Here is a 19,920-nt window from a genome sequence, read left to right on the forward strand (position 1 = left end):
TTAGTAGCGTCAGAAACACACACACACACAGACGCTTATTGACTGTAAACCTTGTACAGTTATCGAACTTAATTGTCTTAAAAGTAGTATGCTTCATCAACATCTGTGATAACGCTGTGGATGTTCAACCATGTTGAAAGAGATCTTCTGATCTTTCAGACGGAACCTGCTTAGTTTCTTCAGACTTTTAAAGATAAAGTTCATCAGATTCATGGCATATTCTCAGCTCTTGAGATGCCACATTTATGTGGCATCTTACAGGCACCAAGCCTATAGAAATATGCAAGCAGAGATTCTAGGCAAGATACAAAGGCTGAAATGCAAAGAATTATTCAGAAGGCAAAACAGAGAATGGCGGAAGGGTGGAAGGCTGATTTCTGATTTTTATTTTTATTGATATACGGCTATTGAACAAAAATGTTCTCAAAATAGTTTACCTAGAAATAAACCCATAAAGGAAACAGATTATTCCCTTTCTCCAAAGGGCTCATGATACAAAAACACACACAAGGTAGAGACCAGCAATAGCCATTGGAAGAAAGCTTTGCCAAGGCTGAACAGGAATCTGATATCTCACAAGACTTTTATAATATTGCAAAGACGCTTTTTAGAAGGTCACATACAGTAACCTGTGTTTGTGAAGCTAACAGAACACAGTCTGAACTGTGTAGAGAACAATCTTAGAGAACAATGTTTGAAAACCAGGGATTTGTGAAATGTAACCCTTTATTTCCACAGATCTTTTCACTTTCCCATATGCTGGCCCTGGATGTCTGCTGATCTCAGTGCAATAGTTGAAAAAGCCTGCAGCTCTGACCATTATCACAGTTGCATGTTCTGAGATGTTCTTCCCTGCCATACCCCCCAAAAAGAAAAATCAAAACCCAAACAACAAAAATCACACAGCTGCACAGGCTGCTACCATGATTGTTTAAAAAGGACTATTAACAGAACCAGATAGACCTTACACCATAGACCTATTCATGCTTTGTAAGAGACAGCTGTGCTCACGCTTACAACTGCAAATGTGGAGACAGGGGTGTAGCAAGGTTGGAGTGGGCCCAGAGACAAGATTTTAAAATGGGCTCCCCCCCACCCCTCACTGAAGTTCAACTCATGAAGTAAAGAAATCTTAAATGAGGCTAAATAGTAGTAACAAAAAGCATAGTAATATACATAGAACCTATGTGCCACCATAGGACATCACCCTAAATTATTTTTTAAAAGGTTTTGTAAATTGTGGACGATGAAAGTCATTTAATGGTACGAGAGAAGGACATGCTGTTCTGGTAGCTCCAGGTCTTAAGACTCACATCAATTTCGAAGGATGAATACAACTGAAGGAAGCCCGGGCGGCTGCACAGCTGGGGGAGTCAGCCATGTGGCTTGTCTCTGGGGGGAGGCCCAAGGCAATGGGCCCCCAGAAAACTGTCTCCCCTTGCCCAATTATAGTTACTCCCCTGCGTGGGGAGGAGGGCCAACTCCACACTGTTACCCACCCCCACCAGCTGGCCCTTTCATGCTTACAGCCCTGGGTGTCTGAAGGGGTTGCAGGCTGCTGCTCACAGAAGCACTGGCCATCACACTTGCTGCACTTCCCCCCTCAGACAAATGGGCTATAAGCATGAACAGGCCAGCTAGAGGTGGATGAGTGACCACGTGGGGCAGGACCTCCTCCCTGCTTTTGCAGCTGAAGTGTGAGCACAGCTGGCACTCATAATGTGTGAATAGGGCACATGTGTTGTCTTTTTTTATCACTGGATTGAAGGGGTTGTTATCTTTGCTGAAATATTTCTTTTGAGGCTGTAGTTGGAAGCAAACCATTTGTTTGAGTCATTCTTGGCTGCTTTTTTCTAGTTTCCCACCAGAAACCCATGCTTATTAGATATCTCTAAGCTTTGGACCTTTGGATATTAGAAAATTGAAGAAACTGTTTTTTGAATGAGCAGATTCAGATTAGTAGTCTTCAGATATGTAGCCCCTACCCCCACCCCAAAAGTGAACCAATCTAGCAAATGACCCGCCTGCATGGCTCAGGCTAAAGACAAAGCAAGATGAGAGAGGCAGAGGTCGTCACTGCAGGGTAGAGAGACAGACAGACAGACAGGCATGCAGCCTGAAATAGTGCAGTGTGCAGACCATTCTAGGGATGTGCAAAATGTTTCCAGATCTGACTTGAAACAGGCAGTTAAAAGTGCTCCGAGCTCGAAAGAAAGTTCTGTGTTTGCCTGCCTTGCTCTCCACACCCCCCAGCCTCACTAGCTGTTCTGCATTGTTTGAGAGTGCTAATTCAGCTAGGAATCTTAGATGCGCCATTCTTCTGTTTTCCTTTTTTTGAATGTACCCTACTCTAGTTACTATGGCTCCATTCAGACATTGCACAAAACTGGAGTTACAGGTTGCTGGCAAACCTGTAAATTTGGACCTGGGATTTCTCCTCAGTTGCACCACTCTAAACCTCTGTTAGAAGGGGCTGTCAGCATGCATCCGCTGCTGTAACTGTGGTTACAGGTTACACAACCAGTGAGAGGCCAGCTCGAGCAGCACAGACAGCAGTTACACTCTAGGGCTTACCCAACACTACATAAAGTGTGTTCCCTAACCAAATGCCACACCCCTCCCCCACACACTTCCTACTTCCTCTGCCTGCCAACAGGCACACCAGGCCCTGCTGCTCTTTTAAATAAAGGGCTAGCAGCACTCCTGGGGGGGCGCTGCTTGAAGTCTCTGATTCTTGCAGCAATGGTTAGGTCCCTGCTGGATGAGTTGGACCTGTAGAAAAAGCCTCTCCCCACCCACCCCACAATCACAACTGTATCAAAAATTGCATAGATACAGTTGGAAGTTAAAGGACTTTGCGCTGTCTCTTTGCCTCAGACAGTGGAGGACAGACTAGTAAGTCAGAGGGCTAGAGAGTCAAGACATTGGTCATCCCTTCTCCACTGCTCTGATGCTATCCCTTTGAAATGTAGATTGCTACTCTTAGGGAATTCAACTTCCTTCCCCTCTCTCTCTTCCTACCTGCCCGCCTACCTTGCAGCGTGGCAAGCCTGTCTCCCTGCACCATATGTGCAGAGAGGATGCAGAATCCATCTGCATCCAGCTAGAAAGATAGATTAGAGATCCTAACTCCTCACTTTCCTATCTAGAATGGAGTTCCTTAATAAATGCCTTTTATATTGATTTGAAACTATGAATTGGCTCCAAGTTACTTTACTCTCAGCATACACACATGCCTAACTAAATCCGCTGTGTTGTGCCTCTGTGCACTCTGCTATAATGAGAAAGGGATTCTCTCACCACAGAAAATTTCCAACAGATACAAGGCTTGAGAGCAAAGGGCTGCTGCCCCTGGGAACACAGAGCTCCTTGTGTGTGCTGGGAAAGGAAGGGTTAACATTTGCTCTCACAGCCAGTAATCACACCCCCTCCAGTCTCCTGGCCAAATGTGAGTGATTTCCTGGCGCTGTGAAGCCATGTCCACAGCCTGGCACTGGCATGGCTGTACAAGTGGGCATAGCTTTCCCCTCCCTCTTTTGGATCTTCTGAGCTTGGTTCTGTACAAGTGGGTAGAACCAAGCTCAGAAGATCAGAAAGAGGGAGTGGAAACTCTAGCCTGCCTCTGAAGTTTCCCAAACTGGGGATGGGGATTGTCTGTGCTGTGATCCTCAATTTAGAATTTAAACTTCAAATTGCGGTTCTGACTTCTAAGCCAGTTCCTGCTATGTCTGAATGCTGCCTAGGTGTTGTTTTTAATGATGAACCAGCCAAATATTATGAACTTATTTACACTTTATTTACAGCTATAGTTTCCAAACTGTTCAATTCTCTTTTTATAATCCTAGAGTGTAGAGCTGCTTACATGCATTTTTCCAAGTCTAAAACTGTTGCTTCTGTCCCCATCACATATCACAATGTTTCCCTCCTGAATGTCACAGTATTTCTTAAAGTGGTATTAACTCAATATCACACTTGGGATGAAACGGGGAATTATGTCTGTTGTAATGTTGCATCATGCCCAGTGCATTCCGGGTTAAAAAAAAATTGGTGCCACCTGCAGAGCCATTCTTTTTATCTTGTGGTAACTCCTCTGCCACCACTTTAACATATTTTAATCATATACAGTGTTACAATATAGAATCTCAGACACTGTATACACCTACACACACACACACCTGTAAAAGGTACAGCAGAATGATATAGAGAGGGTTTTGTTGCATAGCATTTTCCTTTGGTTGTATATACTAGAAGTGCTAGGTTGCTAGATATAGAGGTTGTTCTCACAACAGGTTCTGGAGAGAGGTTACGGAGCAGCCCATGTCATCTGGGCCATCAGGACGCCTCCCAACCTAGCTGCTGCAGACCCAGATAGCCTAGATCCACTACCAAGGAAAAAGTGAGGTAGGAAGGAAAAGCAGTTCATCCTACTTCACTTTTTGGTTGTCTGCAGCACCACGACTCTGAAAACTGCCTCCAGCAGCAGTGGCCATAGAGTGAAAAGCCCAACCAGGATTTTGCAGTACCACTGGCTGCCTCTCCACTGCCTGTGTGGTGCATTGTGGAATGCAGGAGGACTTCCTCACCCCTATCTCTCTTTAGGAACCCACCACCACACCAGTTGTATGGATGCATAAGTGGCAAAGTCCCTAAAAGGCTCTGGTTGTCTGGGGGAAGGTAGGTAGGATCCTGCCTTCCCCCAAGCTCCCCCCACCTCAGTTTGGTGGTATTGTCACCAATATATAGTAAGGTATACATTCAGCTAACTCTTAGTGTTGCCAACATTTTTCTGGCTTGCTTCCATTCCCATTAACAGCTGCATAGGAAACAGAAATTCAGTAGGTAAAGATTTTCTTGTTACGCAGCAGTAGCAATGGGAATACCTTCCTATTGGATGTATGCATGTTACACAAATGTGAAATGCACTTTTAGAAGAAAACCTGGCATCATTAGCCAGCATATTTGATTTTTTTTTTAATCCTTTGGGTATCTGCTTGCTACTACTTACAGCTACCTTCACCTTCCATTTTTTTCTGTTTCAGAAGCAATTCCTTATTTTAGTTGACAACTCTGCTAACTGAGCAAAGAGGCATCTTTCAAATGATGATTCTCTATATATTAAGCCAGGGAAGAAGGATGGAACTACCGTTAGGCAATCTTGTGTACTGAGTATGGACTGCCCAATGGGGCCAGGGCCAGGCATCCAGTGGGGGTCAGGGCTGGGGCTGCACATAGCCTGTCCCAACATCTTCCTGCCTACCTCCTTGTGTCCCTCTTTCATCAGTGTCGGCAATGAGCCAGCATGCATGGGACTGGGACCAAGGCCAGGGAAGCCACTCACCTGCCTTTCTCCATCTCCCTTTGTGGATGTGTCTGTGTGCTAATGACATCACCACATTATAACACATACTGGGCAGGGACATCATTAGTCTGTGCATTGGCTCTTTGCTAGTGCAGGTGAGGGCGGAGGAAGAAAGCCGGGTAGGCCACTGAGAAAGCAGGAAGTGCGCAGCTCTCTAACTCTGTCTCATGCATGCCATTTCACAGCTGGTACTGACAAGAGAGAGAACCACCCATGTCACTGCCCATTGAGATCACCAGGAGAGATCTGTCTGCAGTTGCCACCTGCTCGTCTAGTGGCTACTTGGGGATGGGCCTTCTCCACTGCTGCCTGGAGGCTTTGGAATATGCTCTCTATTGAAATAAGAGCATCCCCATCTCTGACACCTTTTAAAAAGTGCATCTGTTCACCCAGACTTTTAATTAAAGATTGTTTTAATGCTGTTTTAAAATATTATTTTAAAATTTTTAAATTGTTGTAATGTTTTACACTTTTTGTTTTTTGTTTTAACTAATATTTTACTTTTTCTGTTTTTACTTTGTGGTAAACCACCCAGAGATGTAAGTTTTAGACAATATAAAAATATGTTAAATAAATAAATAGATCCACTAAGGGAGAGAGCAATTCAAGCCCAGCACTGCATCCATCCAGTGGCTGTTACTGGTGTCTAACTTTTTAGACTGTGAGCCCTTTGGGGACAGGGAACTTCATTCTTCTTCTTATTTTTCTATGTAAACTGCTTTGAGAACTTTTTTTTTGTTTAAAGCAATATATAACTACTAGTAGTATTAGTAAAGGAGACATTTGATACATTTGTACCAGAAAATTCCAGTCCATAATTTGTAAAGCCTAAAAACGCAGAGAAGAACTTCACTGAAGTTTTCAGTAAGCAATGAGTTGTGTTCTTACAAGCCGTTACACCTGTTGTTCTCTCTCTCTATAGTTTATATTCGATATATGATTTTATATATAAAATCAGTTGCTCAAATCCTGCAAGACTAACCACTATTGCAAACTAATGTAGATAAATAAAAAATTGGCTAGAAGCATAAAAAAAAACATGTGACACTTGAAATAGACGGAGGCGCTCACATTACAAGAATAATACAAGTGATGAGAAATGCATGCCACTCAGATTTTATTTGCTCCATGAAATCAATGGCATAACAGGAGTGCTAGGGAGAAATAAATGGATTGGAATTGTGAATATTATGTATAAACCATGTTAGCAGCATGAGTGGATAAATAATACATTTGCAGCCAATCTAAAAGCTTTCTATATGGAGGATTGTTGTCAGTTCATCTCCACAATAGAAAACTGACCTCCTGCATCTGTACATCAGTGACCATGAAGGAATCTTGAAGACAGGACAGGGTTGAGATATGTTGTGCCAAAGGCAGGATCTCCAGATGGTACCTCAATGTCATTTGGATCAAGAAATCCACATGCTTACTAATATGGTGTGACTGGTGTGGTAGCTATAAGGGCTATTGTTTCAGTCCAATAGGAATATCAGACCAATATGCCTACTATCAGGAATTATTTGAAGGATTTTCAATATGATTGCCAGGAGCTCTAATAGTCAGAATTCTGACTAAAATCCCTGCTTTCCTATCGGAAATCCTTCTGATAGTAATATCGGAACAAAACCTGCCCATGAACTTGGAGACACTTTCTGTCCAAGTCATTCTCAACCTGGTTTTTAAGAACTGCACCAAGGTAACTCCAGAGAGTGCCCAGTGGATGCTTCCTGGAAGGTTACTTTGACTTCCTCACCCCAAATTTTGGGGGTGCAGTCCTTTAAATCCAGGTTTGGAACTGGCTTGGAGTTACTTTCGCTCCAAGCCAGGTTCTTTTGAGGATTATTGGTAAAATATTGTGTCAATGCCCACACGATACTGATAGTGTCAGGAGGCCATATCAGTCTTCCCAGGGTTACATCATTATCAGATTGGCATGGATCCGATATTTCTGGTGGTGAACAGGCCTAACAGCTATGCCCTTTCATTGACAAAAACAAGTTATGGTAGTGGTTTCCAATGCAGGTTTCCAGAAATGCTCCTGCTGTGGTAATGTCTTGTGCCACATCCCATGTGATTGCTGAAGGTGCTTTGACACTTAGCCATGGCTTATTGGGGATTCAGGATAGGGAAGAGGGAGTGAGGAATATACCTTCTGCTAGCAAACATTGCACTAGCATTACTGTGGACACATGTAAGTATATAAATAAATACATAAATCTGTTTATTTATATAAATATAAATCCAGCATTCCCAGGATGGTTCCCAGGATGTGGTTCTACACTCTAATGGGAAATTTTCCTTCCCAAATCCAATCTAAGTATATAGCAGCTCCAATGCTCTTGCATGCTCAGAAGCACCACATAGACGAAAATATGTCTCTGCCACAAGATGCAGTGACAGCCAACAACCTGGATGGCTAAGGGGTTTGGATAACTTCATGGAGGAGAAGTTGATCAACAGCTACTAGTCGGATGGCTATAGGCCACCTCCAGCCTCAAATGCAGGATGTCTCTGAGTACCAGTTGCAGGGGAGTAACAGCAGGAGAGCGGGCATGCCCTCAATTTCTGCCTGTAGGCTTCCAGTGGCATCTGGTTGGCCACTGTGTGAAACAGGATGCTGGACTCGATGGGCCTTGGGCCTGATCCAGTAGGGCTGTTCTTATGTTCTTATGTAACTGGCTGGTCAGTCAAGTTGTGCAGGCCTCTTGCAAGTTACAGAGGCGCCATTTGCATGTAATGGGAAACCAGAGTTCAGTGGGGCAGAGGTTGCTTGTATGTCCACATGCATGGAACCTCTGCCCCATTGGAAAAGCAACATGAGGTTTCCCTCTCCAAACTCCAATTTGAGCCCTTGGTCTGTTGTACGTTTTGCTGCTCCTGCCTGAGGTTAGCAGCTGGCAAACTCAGAACTTAAACCTGGATTCTCTGAAACTGGAGTTGAAGGAGGAAGCTCTTCCCAATTGGCTGCTGTGGCTGTCTTTCATGTGAAGGAGGAAACCAGTGTCTCCGTCAGCACAGCTAGTTCCCCCTGCAGTTCAGGTCCTGGGCAATAAGTCTGAATGCAGGCAGGTAAGCTCACGGGGGTGGGGGTGGGGGTGAAGGGTGGACCACAGGTCAATTGGACCCTCAGTTCCACATTATGTGTGAATGCAACCAGAAATAAACTGTGGCTAGCACTGATGCCTCAGTAAGTATTTATTTGCTTTGCTACTTTTAGAGTGCATTCTCTGTGGATTAAAACCACATCTATTCCTTATTTCAACTCTATTATGTCTTCATTATCTTTTGTTTTTACTGTCTCTACTTTTCCTTTATATTGCAAAGATAATCTCTCACTAGGATCAAGATAATTAAGGTCTTACACACCAACCTTTTAGAAATCACATTGTATAGTATTCCCAGGTAATCATTTTAGGGCTTCTGGTTATTATTTTGATATGGAACTGGGTGCCAAGTTCCACCCCTACTGCTGAATGACATCATAAGCATTTTCCCCACCCCCTGCCCTGGATTTGTAATCATGATCCTTACTAGCAAACCAAAATTATGTCCAACCTTTGTAACTCCTGAACCCACAAACCACAAATGAATTTATGATTTGAATCTGCTGATTACTATTTTGTTCTTACCAATTACAGTGCCCCTAAATTCTGGTAAATAGCCTCTTAGCCAACTGGAGGAGCTGCAGAAAATATGACGTGCAGAAGGACTGGATATAAAGCAGGTCACAGAGCTGAAGAGAGACACAGCAGCTGCTCAGCAAACAGGTAACATATAATATAAATAGGACACTCTCAATTTCAGGAAAATTTGTTAAGACTTTTGTGTGCCAGAAATGTATCTGCTGTAACACTGAGAGAGGGGATATTACATACAAGTGGATAATTGAGAGATCTGACTAAATTTCAGTTCAGTTGTTCCCTTCTTTGTAAAATGGGAATAACAACAACCTACCCTTCAGGGAATGAGGATATGAAGATTGTGAATATGAAGCATCTTGTACACTAAAAATTGTTGAACAAATGATCCATAATCAGTTCTAAGATAATATGCACTTAATCAGGTTACAAAACAGAGCTTATGGATGACATAGGAAATAGATTAGTGGGATGATACCTGTTTCATTTATATATTTCACTCAATTACTGGTAATTTTCACAGCAGCCTGGAACTGAGTATTTTTGGACTGTGGCAAGATACTAATTAAGGTCCTTATGGTGAGAGAGTTTACATAGCTGGTGCTACTATATCTTTCAGAGGCTAGTTAAATTCTATATTGCTCTCATTCAGCTGAGGTAGAATATTGCAGCCATGTTAGTATCAAAGGCCTCTTTTTTGGATCATATTATTCTCATTTTGTTTGATTTCCTCTGACTCCCCATGAGTTTCTGGGTTCAATTCAAGGTGCTGGTTATCACTTTCAAGGACCTAAATGGTTTGGGCCTGGGGTATCTGGAGGATTGTCTGCTCCCCTAATTCTGTCTAACTATTAAGATCTTTCAGGGATGCACATTCCATATTCAATACTTTCCAAGATTTGCTAGTCCATTGCTGGGAGTGGGGGAGTGCCAGTGGGGCTTAGAAGGTCCATCGCCATGCCACAGAATCCTGGAAGGTGTCCTCTTGCTGCCCCCACCTTGGCCACCCTTACAGCACTTTTAAAGGACCCCCCAGCCCTTTTCTTCTAAAGGGGACACCTCACCAGATTCCCCTTTACAAGCATAGAAACCCAAACTGGGTTGAACTAGTCCTTATCGGACTGGGTGCAATTGGTTTGAACTTGGACTGGCTACCTTTTTGGGGGTCCTGTCTGTTTTGAGTTTGAACTGGTCAAACCAGGTTGCTTCAAATCAAAACCGGTTCAATTCAAACAGGTTCTGCCCACCCCCAGTCCACACAGGGCTTTTCATGTATTATTTGGATGTCATCCTTCCAACAATTAGTATCCCCATATTTTAGCAGAGGCCTCCTGTGGATTTGTGGCAGAGGCAAGACTCAAACCAGGAAAGTCCTGATTTGCAGCTCAGGCTGACAGCACTTCTCTACACCCTCTTGCACTGAACAGTGAATGGAAGAAATGGTTCAATCAACCAAATGACTTAATTTACCACATAACTCATTTCCACATATCTAATTTCACGAAGAATCTTATGCTGGTACATGACAAGGATTGTGTGATCTGTCCCTGACTTTAGAATCCCACACAAGTGCTGACCCATTTAATTTCTAATACAGTTTCTTTGAAACACAAGTTGGAAAGCCTATTCTTTGAACATTCATGCACTTCATGCAGCAGTTACAGCTGATGAAGTCATGGAATACTTGAAATCATTGCTGGCCAGTCATATTTTTTAAAAAGGGAGGCCCCGTTTATTAAGTTTCTTGATAGGGAAAGAATGAGAAGGCTATGTCTGTTTCTTTAGAATGATCTAAATATATTTTGAATTTAGACACCTTGGATTAACCATGTTTGTTTAATAGCTTAAAATGTTCAAAAAGCATGTCAATTTCTGGTTCCCTTTCCAAGGTCCATTCTGCAAAATGCAAACTGAGTCAGAAAATTTAGTCTTCATCAAAGCTACTTGACAATGTTCAGAAAAATTATGACATCGCTTCATTGGGGACTGGATATTTTCGCTTATTAAGAGTTATTGCACAGCAATTGTTCCATGCTGCTGCTCACATTTCAAGCAGGGTTTCTGCTAACTAGTATTCCTTGGAAAAGGTTCAAATTAGTATCTAACCCTTTTTTGGCACTGAAGCCTCCTGTCGGATGACTAATGCAGTTTAAAAGGTCAAGAAAGAATATGCTAAGGGGATACCTTTAGACTGAGAACCCCATTAATATGTACAGATATGGCATATCTTTCAAGTTATATATTAGCAGTAACTCCAGTTGTTTGCTGTTTCTGGCACAATAGATGAAAATGATGGAAACTGTAACCCCAAATGGAAAAAGAAATAATAAAGAGAGGCTGGTCTGAAATACTGGAGAGCAACTGTTAGCTGTGCCAGGGTCAATAGGCCTGCAGGAAATAAATTAATTGGCAAAGGGTTCAGGGAGCATGGTGAGCCATCCACTATGGAATCAGAGATATTGAAAGTATCTACTGTGCCAAGTGTTTAGGGTGGGGCAGGTGCCATATTTCTAATGTGGTCCATGTTGTAGTCCTAGGTGACAGGAAGCACAGGTAGGAAGGGCTATGGCCTTCATGCCCTCTTTGTGGGCTTCCAACTGGGAATATTTGGCTGATCCTTGGGGAAAATGCTGTACTAGATTATATGCTTTATTACTAGACCTTTGGTCTAATCCATCAGGGCTTTTCTCATATTCTTAGGAGCTAGCCAGTCTGGTGAAATGCCAAATAGTAATTTTTTGATGTGTACAGGTGAAACTCGAAAAATTAGAATATCGTGCAAAAGTTCATTAATTTCAGTAATGCAAATTAAAAGGTGAAACTGATATATGAGACAGACGCATTACATGCAAAGTGAGATAAGTCAAGCCTTAATTTGTTATAATTGTGATGACCATGGCGTACAGCTCATGAGAACCCCAAATCCACAATCCCAGAAAATTAGAATATTGTGAAAAGGTTCAACAGTCTAGGCTCCAGGTGTCCCACTCCAATCAGCTAATCAATCCATAACACCTGCAAAGGGTTCCTGAGCCTTTAAATGGTCTCTCAGTCTGGTTCATTGGGCATCACAATCATGGGAAAGACTGCTGACTTGACAGTTGTGCAGAAAACCATCATTGACACCCTCCATAAGGAGGGAAAGCCTCAAAAGGTAATTGCAAAAGAAGTTGGATGTTCCCAAAGTGCTGTATCAAAGCACATTAATAGAAAGTTCTGTGGAAGGGAAAAGTGTGGAAGAAAAAGGTGCACAAGCAGCAGGGATGACCGCAGCCTGGAGAGGATTGTCAGGAAAAGGCCATTCAAAAGTGTTGGGGACTTTCACAAGGAGTGGACTGAGGCTGGAGTTAGTGCATCAAGAGCCACCACACACAGACGGATCCTGGACATGGGCTTCAAATGTTGTATTCCTCTTGTCAAGCCGCTCCTGAACAACAAACAACGTCAGAAGCGTCTTACCTGGGCTCAAGAAAAAAAGAACTGGTCTGTTGCTCAGTGGTCCAAATTCCTCTTTTCTGATGAGAGCAACTTTTGCATCTCATTTGGAAACCAAGGACCCAGAGTCTGGAGGAAGAATGGAGAGGCACACAATGCAAGATGCTTGAAGTCCAGTGTGAAGTTTCCACAGTCTGTGTTGATTTTGGGAGCCATGTCATCTGCTGGTGTTGGTCTACTGTGCTTCATTAAGTCCAGGGTCAACGCAGCCGTCTATCAGGAGATTTTGGAGCACTTCATGCTTCCTTCCGCAGACGAGCTGTATGGGGATGCTGACTTCATTTTTCAGCAGGACTTGGCACCTGCCCACACTGCCAAAAGTACCAAAACCTGGTTCAATGACCATGGGATTACTGTGCTTGATTGGCCAGCAAACTCGCCTGACCTGAACCCCATAGAGAATCTATGGGGCATTGCCAAGAGAAGGATGAGAGACATGAGACCAAACAATGCAGAAGAGCTGAAGGCCGCTATTGAAGCATCCTGGTCTTCCATAACACCTCAGCAGTGCCACAGGCTGATAGCATCCATGCCACGCTGCATTGAGGCAGTAATTGCTGCAAAAGGGGCCCAAACCAAGTACTGAATACATATGCATGCTTATACTTTTCAGAGGTCCGATATTGTTCTATTTACAATCCTTGTTTTATTGGTTTCATGTAATATTCTAATTTTCTGAGATTGTGGATTTGGGGTTCTCATGAGCTGTACGCCATGATCATCACAATTATAACAAATTAAGGCTTGACTTATCTCGCTTTGCATGTAATGCGTCTATCTCATATATCAGTTTCACCTTTTAATTTGCATTAATGAAATTAATGAACTTTTGCACGATATTCTAATTTTTCGAGTTTCACCTGTATGGGAGGATAAAGGTGGGTCAAACCAGCTCCTGATAGCAGGGCACAGTGCAACAAGCAAAGGAGCTTAGACAAATTCATGGAGGACATGGCTGTCAATAGCTATTATTCTGGTGGCTATAGGCCACCTCCAGCCTCAGTGGCATGATGCCTCTCAATATCAGTTGCAGGGGAGAAACAACAGGAGAAAGGGCGTGCCCTCACCCCTTGCCTGTGGGCTTCTCGGAGGCATCTGGTGGTAGGCCACTGTGTGAAACAGGATGCTGGACTAGATGGATCTTGGGCTTGATCCAGCAGACCTGTTCTTTTGTTCTAAGCCTGAATTATATTTGTGGTATTGATACCCATATTTGGGAGAAAGGCAGGATAAAGTCCTTATAATAAATAAAATACTAAATAATAAGGCGGAGAGCCCTCCTTTGCACTGGAATCCCTTGGCTCGGTCCTATGTTCTGTGTAGCATGTTGAGCACTGTGCAGCATACAGAGCACTGGTTTGGATCTTAATTTTAAAAAGTAACCTACCAAGACATCATCATCATCATCATTAATAATAATAATTAGATTTCTATACCACCCTTCCAAAAATGCAGAGGCGTAACTATAGGGGGGGCAGGGGGGCACGTGCCCCGGGCGCCATCTTTTCTGGTCACATGGGGGGCGCCGCCATGACCAAAATTTTTCTAAATTTTTTTTAAAAATTTGTTAATAAAATGTTTCCTGCTCAGTGCAGCAGTGCTGCAGCAGTCAAGGGAGCGCGTTGGTGCCCCCTTCCCCACAAGCAGTCCCTTCCGCGCCGCCTGCGCCCCCCCCATTGCTTTGCTGGCGCCTGGCGGCCAGTCAGTGGCCTGGCTTGGCGGCAGCAGCGGGCGCTTGTGAGAAAAAACCTAAGTATAATGTAGTATGTTGGGGGGACGGGGGGGCGGGGGGCGCCATTTCAGTGCTTGCCCCGGGCGCCGTTTTCCCTAGTTACACCTCTGCAAAAATGGCTCAGGGTGGTTTAGACAGAGAAATAACAAATAAATGAGATGGAACCCTGTCCCCAAAGGGCTCACAATCTAAAACGAAACATAAGCTAGACACCAGCAACAGTCACTGGAAGCACTGTGCTGGAGGTGGATAGGGCCAGTTACTCTCCCCCTGCTAAATAAAGAGAATCACCACATTAAAAGGTGCCTCTTTGCCCAGTTAGCAGGGCTATTAACCTTATTTACTTTCTTATTGTGGGGCGGCGGGATAGAGAAGGGCAGGGGTGAATGTGCATCCACAAAAGCATATCATGACAATATAAGCAAACCAGTAATACCCACAACATGTTTCCTAAAATGAGAGCAGTGCCGCAAGTTTTCTGTGCTTCATTTGCTCCAGTTTCCTTCTTTCTTTCCTATGTGTTATCTTTCTAAGTTTCCATATCCAAGGGAAATCATTCTATACTGGTATAAATAGGTAATCAGTGCTTGCAGTCATATAACAATTCCAGCATTATGAAGCAATTTGAAAGGGAAAAGGTTTATGGGACGCAGTTCTTCCACATGCCTAGGGTTCCAGGAATGTCCATGTTCAGCCTGGTATCAGAAACCCTAAGGCTGTCATCATGCTTCTAGTGTGAGGCTTATGCAGAAGATAACTTTGTGCAGATGATTACAACTTATTTTAGGAAAGCTCCATTCCTTACCATTCCCTGAAGTTTTCCTGTGAAATGTCCTATGAAGTTTCCCTGTTGAAATTTACAGAACCTTTAGAAGACTACAGGTTTATTTCAATGGGTCTTGTTCTGGAAACATTCACATGACTTTGTGGGTTCTAGAGGAAACTCTCTCTCGCTCTCGCTCGCTCTCATATAAAAGAGATAGAGCACATGAATGTGTGTGTGTATAGTGGCACGTTTAACATAGAAATAACAGTCAAAATTTATATTTTCAGAACAGTCCTATTTCCTGTGTTTGCTGATATTAATAATCGATAGCCAACTGTACAGCTAACCTTTATGTTCAGTCAAATTTTTCTTTAAATATGTCATGCTTATTTATTGACCCTATGCCCTGATAAAACTTTCCACTATTACTCTAGAAATTCATTCATGATGTAGTCTACTAAGTCGGCTGATCATTTATACCATTATACTACACTAGGTATTTCAGAACTATCCATTCATCCCAGAATTCCAACAGAAAATACGTGGCTGATGTAATATTACTTTATTATTGCCTGACAAGTCCAAGTAGTTTATAACTATGATTAATTTCAGGAGCTAGACAAAGATTGACAGCACAAACACACTTAAAATACCCACCAAACGATGCATATAAATGATATACATAAGAACAGGGACAAAACAGTGCCCTCCCGCCATTTTTAATTAATTAATTAATTAATTAATTCTTATTGTTAGATTTATATACCGCCTTTCATTAAAAACAATCCCAAGATGGTTTACAAAAGTTAAAAAATATATATAATAAAAATGAGTTTAAAGTATTTAGCTAAAAATATAAAAACAAATCTGATATTAAAAAATATAATATACAAACACATAAAACTATACATGGATAAAAATGCACAGAAGCAGCAATAAAACAATCATGTAAAGGCCTGGATAAAAAGCCAAGATTTAACCAGCTTTCTAAAAACTGTGATGGAGTTCGAATAATTAGTAAGCAATATTCATACACACTGTTCAAAAAAACCAGAATAAGCTTCCTAAATAAAGAGATACTGGTAAGTTTTCTCAACAGATAAAAGTCCTTTCCTGGACCTTGTGGTGTTTCCAGAAGGAGGCCCATTGGTATCCCATACTTAGCCTTTCTGTCATCTGTAAACACTCTGAAAAAGACTCTAGGAAAAATTACAAACTTCTGGCATTGTCTTCAGAAATCCATAATACTATGGATCATAATAATATTCCCACCTACATAGATCACATTTTTAGCGCCAACTGAGACATTTGCATTGTCTTTTCCTATAGTGGCATAAAATGTTGATTCAACTGTCTAAGCATCTTATTTGGTTTGGACAGAAATGACTCTTTTTACTATATCATCACTGGTAAAGTTCACACATAACAGCAGCAACTAAATTTAGAAGAACTGCCAATTCCCACTAAGCACATGTTTCCGCTTCTATGGAGACTATCTGTAACCTTTAATTGTCTGCATCTCCATATACTGGCACATCCAAACTGAGAATGTATCAACAAATGGGGAAATGCAGGGTTGCCTTGTTATCTGTTACTTCTTTTTTAATTGCATCTGCATGACATTTTTTCAGAACATTAAATGTAATTTAGTTTATCTTCTGTAATAAAATTAAAGTGGTGCAATTGAGAGTTCACAAATCACCTTTATAAAGTGATAAAGTGATGATGCTCAGATGCAGGGATGATGTATAATGAATAATAGCAACATTATAGTTTAAATGGAAATTAAGTCATGATAGATTAGAGTAAAAAAACAGCTGGAGAGTAGATCAATTCATCACAATCACTGTCAAGCCAATTAATATTTACAGAATAATGGAATGCTTCATAATGATGGGATACTTCATTTGTTATTAATTTTATGATCTATACATCTACATATATAGATGTGCTCCATTCTTCTCCCTACATAAATTGTTGGCCATGTTTTATAATGGTTCAGTTAGAAAAGAGATCCAGAAGCATGTTTCTAAAATTTCAAAAATATGAAAAGTGGGACTGACTTTATATTATATCATGGCCTTTAAATAATTATCATATTATCTGACAAATATTCAGTTACATTGTACTGTTTAATTATAATAGAATTGTTCATACCTCTAACCATTTGTTCTCCAAGTGATTTCTCTTGACCATCCTAAGTAGGGGATCATATTAATGTGCGAATTGGGTACTGTGTGCTGATACACTCTGCTGATTAGGGATGATTTGTACCCAAATCTGGCTGATTTTGGTGTTTTCTAGTCAAAACAAATGATCCCTGTGCTCAGTTGCCCAGATACAAATCACCCCAGGGTACAATACAAATCACCCCAGATAAGGATCTGAACTATTCGGAGATTTGGACCTCCATTTTGTGGCCAAAGTGAGATGGATGGTAGTGCCCAATGAGTGGAAACTACCACCCAAATTTCAAAGAAATTGGGCAAAGGGGTGATTTTTAAAAAAAAAAAAAATCAAAGTTGGCACATCTGTAAGCTTTCCCCCATAGGGAATAATGAGGATTTCATCCACCTTAGTTATGGGGGGGGGCACAAGGTTGGCCCAGAGCAGGTTGTGGTGGGTGGTAGTGCCCAATGAGTGCAAGGAAGCTACCGCCCAGATTTCAAAGAAATTGGGCAAAGGGGTGTTTTGTTTGTTTTTTAATTGAAGTTGGCGTGTCTTTGTGGCAGATTTGGGGCAGAAAAAGGGTTTTGGGGGCAGAAGAGTGGGTCAGGTGGTAGTGCCCCAATGGGTGCCTGCTACCACCCAGATTTCAAATAAATTGGTGACAGAGGTGATTTCTATTTTTTTCCTGCAGTTTGCGCGTCTTTAAGCTTTTCTCCCATAGGGAATAATGAGGAATTTCAGCAGCCCCATAACTCCACTTAGGGGTTACCAGGGTGGCCCAGAGTTGGTTGTGGTGTAGTGCACATGGGGTGCCAACCACCCCCAAAACTACAAGCCCATGGAGTTTCATTGTTTTCAATCTCAATGTTTTCAATGTTGCAAGTGTTCTTCTGAGAGTAGATTCTGTTAGGAAATGAAAAAATCCACTCTCATTTCCTACCAGAGAATCAACTCTCAGAACTTGTGGGTAATACTGGGGCTGCTGGTTCCTCCTGGGAGCCGCCACCACCCTTGGTCTGCATCTGGGGCTGAGAAGGTCCAAGAAGGTCATTTTCATGACCAGGTGGGCAGGGTGGTGGGTGAGTGGGGGGAAGGCTTGATAAATTTACCTTCCCAGAGGTGTGGGGTTTGGGATGATGTGTCCCAGCCCCATAAATCCCCCCAGTGAAGGGGTAGGCACCCCCAATGACTGGCATTCCCCCATTGACTGGCAGGCGCCCATCAATGTGTTGGCACTGGATGAAAGCAGTAAATGTGGCTAAGTAAACGTGGTTCAAGGAGTGCTCGTTTCCTTAAGATCGTGGGCTCTCTAGAGGTGGGCTCTCTAGGCAGATTTGCTACCGAGGCACTGCCAGGAGCCAGTAGGCTCCTGCAGGTTCCCACAAGCAGCCAAGCCCTGGCTTAGCTGCCTTAGCCCAGTCTTGGCTGCTCATGAGAACAGCCTCTAAGTCTGGCTGTCTGGCTTTCTGGCCTCCCTCCCTCTCTCTATACACACACACTATACTACACACACACACACACACACACACACACACACACACACACACACCCCATCTATGTTTAAAAATATATAGAACTAGCTTTAAGTACCTGGCATTGCTCGGGCTTATAATAACAGTTTATAGAAACTTAGAGGGGTGGTTGTCGAGGTTCCCAGGAATCCTATGTTACTTTTAGGGTCACTGGAAGTCACTTTGCAAAGTTTGGTCCCGATAGCTCAAAGGGTGTGGGGATGTATATGGTACAGACAGACAAACAGACATTCATACACACACACACACACACACACACACACACACACACACACACACACACACACACACACTATAAAAATGCCATGACCATTTCCTCTTTCCCAACTATGAATTTGACCCTGCAATGGCCACTCCTGGAACTTCTTTCTATTTAGAGAAGTGGAGACTATGAAACGATATGTTTTGTCCTTTAAAATCCTTGGCACTGAAGCCAACTAGTGTCATAGGCAACAGCACTGAACAATGGTAATGATTTTCCTCTGTTATTTTATGTCTGCTGTGGCCATTTTCAGGTCAACAAGGAGACTATGGATTGCTGTGAAAATGGTTTCTTTAGACTTCAAAATGGCATGCTTTAAAACTTGCCCAGTTGTACCTGGACTTCAACAATTCGTAATGGGCATATATGACAGGAAAAATGTGTATGTTATCATATACTTGTTTTTGTATCTTGCTTCACACAAGGAAGATGCAGCAGGATGGATTACAGAAAATAATTTCTTTCTTTCTCTCTTTCTCTGCTACTTCTTTTTTTCTCCTTTTCTAACTGGCCCCTGTCCAGAAACTACAAAGTACTAAATCATACTACATCGTCTCCCACTGTGAAAACCTGCAAAGTCAATGAGGAGAAGGAAAAAGAAGAAAGAGGATACAAGCTTCCATTCAATCATATACATGGCATTCCAAATCCTGTGGTCACCGCTGCATCTTCCTTGTATGAAGCAAGATACAAAAACAAGTATATGATAACATATACATTCTCCCTTAAGCCACTGCCACATATTGTGAGAACAGTAGTTCAAAATTAATCTGGTTTCATTCCTTCTGATGAGCTGTTGTTCACACAAAAATCTGTATTTCCCATGATGAATTTCTGTAACGTGGGCTCCTGTGAAGCGCTGCAGCTGGATAACCATGGAAATAACAAAAAATGGATGACAGGAGAAGCAGTCCAATAGAGAGGGAGCTCATGGAGTTACTAGAGACAGCAGGATGCAGATCTT

At 42.3% G+C, this 19,920-nt stretch overlaps 1 long non-coding RNA gene across 1 annotated transcript in view; it reads left to right on the forward strand.

Moving 5' to 3' along the window:
* LOC128339757 (uncharacterized) overlaps positions 1-19,920 on the forward strand; it is an 87,917-nt gene that overhangs the window by 18,072 nt on the left and 49,925 nt on the right. Inside the window, exon 2 of the long non-coding RNA XR_008313198.1 lies at positions 9,001-9,129. This is a non-coding gene — a long non-coding RNA (uncharacterized LOC128339757). The remainder of the gene's footprint in view (positions 1-9,000; positions 9,130-19,920) is intronic.

This window comes from Hemicordylus capensis, chromosome 1 (genome assembly GCF_027244095.1).
Source record: "Hemicordylus capensis ecotype Gifberg chromosome 1, rHemCap1.1.pri, whole genome shotgun sequence".
NCBI classification, from domain to species: Eukaryota; Metazoa; Chordata; class Lepidosauria; order Squamata; family Cordylidae; genus Hemicordylus; species Hemicordylus capensis.